Genomic DNA, 3,307 nt, shown 5'->3' on the forward strand with positions numbered 1-3,307 from the left:
AGGTGATGGCTCAGCAAGTTCAGAATCACAGCCATGGCCAATTTCTCTTCCCCCAGGTCTATTTTTGAGTCACCACAGGTGCTTATTAAGGCCACATGTCAGGCCTACAGGGCAGAGGAGAGACTCTTCTCAGAGAACTTGTCAGTTAGGGTTGTATGAACTTGACAGAACAGAAATCTGACCACGTAAAGCTTTATTTTTCTCATGTGACAAGGAGTCTAGGCAATCCAGGCTGCTAGAGAGGACTGATTACAAAGAAGTTTCTTCAGTCTCCCTGCTCTGCCATCCTTAGCAGGTGGCACTACCCTCATAGTCACAAGATGGCTGCTCCACTCCCAGAAACCTCACCTACATTCCAGGCAAGGATAAAAACAAAGGGAATAAGGAAAAGGCTTGTGCTTGCTGACTTCCCCCACCTGTTAGTGCGAAGAAGATAGATTCCCAAGAAGCCCCACCCAAATGTCCACTTACATCTCATTGGTCAGAACTGGGTCAGGGGACCACCTGTAGCTGCAAGGGAGTGTGGGCAGGTATTTTTAACTGGGCACATGTTACTCAAACAAAATTAGGATTCTGTTACGAAGTAAAAAGGAGAGACCAGACATTGGTTTGGCATCTAGTAGTGTCTGTCACAGAGGTGAGATGGGGAGTAGATGGTTGTGAGGAAAGTCTCCAAAGGGCTGAGTCAGAGGTTCTCAGAAACACAAGAGATGGACCAGGTTCCAGAGCCCTCAAGCGGGAAGCCAGAGAGAGCCACCAACGTCACTATGATGTACAGAGAAAACCGGGCACCACATAAACTTGTTCTGTAAGGACAGTGTTGACCTCCGAAATGTGGAAGGTACAGGTGCTTATCAAACAGTCCTGGTTTTAAGTCACAGCTCTGCCTGATACACAGTGACCTTGGGCAAGTCACTCTCAGTTTTCTCAACCATAAAATGGGGGTGATACCTTGCACAGTTTTTGTGTGGCTCCAATGAGACCATATGTATAAACTGCATTGTAGGCATGTGACACATGGGAGTTATTATTGATCTAATTCCCTCATTTTCCAAACAGTGAAAATGGAACCCAAAGAGGGGAGGCAAGATGACCTACGTCACACAGCCAGACAGAGGTGGTGCTGAGAGCGGGGTCCCGCCTTGGGACTCCCAACCTGGGGTGTGTTCCATTTCACCGTCGCCTCTACCTGTTAAAAAATTATTAACTTTCACCAAAGTGTAGAATTAGGCCTACGGAATGGAATAAAGTAACTGGTTCAGATTTTTTTTTAATTAAAAAAAATGAACAAAGTATGTTCAGATGCTTCAGATGCCAACAGCCAAGCAGAAATGGAACAGACATCCTGATACACCGCTTCCGGAGAGTTCTAGTATTCATTATTTCTATTGTGATCAGTATTTATTGAACACACTAACCACGGGTGACATAAAGCTGAAGTCCCTCCCCAATAGCCAGAGCTAACATTCAGTGGGCGCTGCATTAGCTTCCTACCGCGGCTAGAGCACATTAACATAAGCTCCCATACAGTCACTCATCTCTCTGTTCCTTTAGCTCATGTTCCACTGAGTTTTGACAGAGATTTCCTCGGACACCAGGAACTAAAAACCAAACAAACAAGGGGCGCCTTGGGTGGCTTGGTCAGTTAAGTGTCCGACTCTAGATTTAGGCTCAGGTCATGATCTCATAGTTAATGGGTTCGAGCCCTGTGTCGGGCTCCACACTGATAACACGGAACCTGCTTGGAATCCTCTCTCCTCTCTCTCTCTCTCTCTCTGTCCCTCCCTAGCTGGTGCTCTCTCTCTCTCTCTCTCAAAATAAATAAATAAACTTTAAAAACAAAACAAAACACACCTCTCAGAAGTGGTCGCCGCCACAGAGGAAGGGGGTGGGCACAATGGGTGGGAAGGGAACCGGGGAGTACAGGCTTCCAGTCATGGAATGAATAAGTCACAGGGATGAAAAGCACAGCATAGGGAACAGAGTCAATGGTATTGTAAGAGCGTTGCATGGGAGTAGATGGTAGCTACGCTGTGAGCACAGAATAATGTATAGAGAGGGTGAATCGCTACGTTGCACACCTGAAGCTAATACAACATCATATATCAACTATACTTGAATCTCTCTCTCTCTCCCTCTCTCTCTCTCTCACACACACACACACACATGCCCCACTCAGTATTTGCAGACTGCCTCTCTGCTGGGGTGTTCCTTCAACACTCAGCTGGGCTGTTCACAACTCTGCCTCAGACGGCACCCCTGTTTGCACTGAGCTGTTTTCAAGTTGCTTTTTCCTTCATTCCACAGTCACTTGGTTGCTATAAACCTTGACAGTTTTCCAGAGTTCTGACAAAGTTAGTTCTGACAGTTTCTGCTTGCTTTTTCAGTGTTTCTCTGGAGGAGCTCCGAGCGCCTCATCTGAGCAGTAGCTCCTCGATGGCTCTAACAGAAACGTTACAGACTGGGTGGCTTATGATAAACAACAGGAATTTCTTTCTTACCCTCCTGGAGGCTGGAAGTCCAAGATCAGGGTGCTGGCACGGTCAGGTTCTGGTGAGGACCCCCTCCCAGGCTGCAGACTGCCAGCTCCTTGCTGTACCCTCACAAGGCGGAGAGCAGATAGAGGAAGCACAGCTCTCTGGTGACTCTTGTTAAGGACACTAATCCCATTAAAGGCCTTCCTGCTTGTGACCTCATCGAATCTTCCTGAAGGCTCCACCTCCTAATGCCATCACATTGGTAGGGGATGGGAGAGGTTTCAACACATGAGTTTGGGGGAAGATACAGACATTCAGTCCATAACATGACTACTCTGCCATTTTGTTTTTTTAGAGGCTTCCCTGGTGATTCTAATGAGTAGCCAAGGTTGACATCCACTACTCTAGAATCAGAACCTTGACATCACTGCTTTCAACAGGCTTCTCAGGTGATTCTGATGTAGCCCTGCCAAGCTTTGGGATCCTGCAGATTAAATCAACTCTGGGACTGACCTCAGGAAGTCCACTTTGTCTCATCTTCCTCCAGTTCCAGGAAGCCACACAGGATGAAGAGGTCAGACTTTGTGTGGATGGCTTTCCATCTGTCCACCGCAGCACGTGGTGCCCACGGAGGGCTGTATTTGGAATTAATGAGAAGAACTGCTCCCATTTGCTTCCCAAAGGAATCAGAATGCAGATAAAGAAAGGAGCCCAGGATGTGCCAGATTCCTGCCTCCAAGTGTGACAGTTCAGTTGAAGTTTCTCAGCGGATCTCTGTTGGGACTTGGCATATGGGTCACCTACACCTGAGCTAGACTCCCCCAAAATCA

General features: G+C 47.3%; 1 long non-coding RNA gene across 1 annotated transcript; it reads right to left on the reverse strand.

The window, feature by feature from the left end:
• Positions 1–207: 207 nt before the first annotated feature.
• On the reverse strand, positions 208–2,826 carry LOC120242593. Its single transcript, XR_005531115.1, has 3 exons — positions 2,502–2,826; positions 1,099–1,189; positions 208–348 (listed from the first exon to the last, which is right to left on the reverse strand). It is a non-coding gene; the product is annotated as an uncharacterized LOC120242593 (long non-coding RNA).
• Between the last annotated feature and the right edge of the window lie 481 nt (positions 2,827–3,307).

Source organism: Hyaena hyaena, unplaced genomic scaffold (genome assembly GCF_003009895.1).
Source record: "Hyaena hyaena isolate Hyena2069 unplaced genomic scaffold, ASM300989v1 scaffold_312, whole genome shotgun sequence".
NCBI lineage: Eukaryota > Metazoa > Chordata > Mammalia > Carnivora > Hyaenidae > Hyaena > Hyaena hyaena.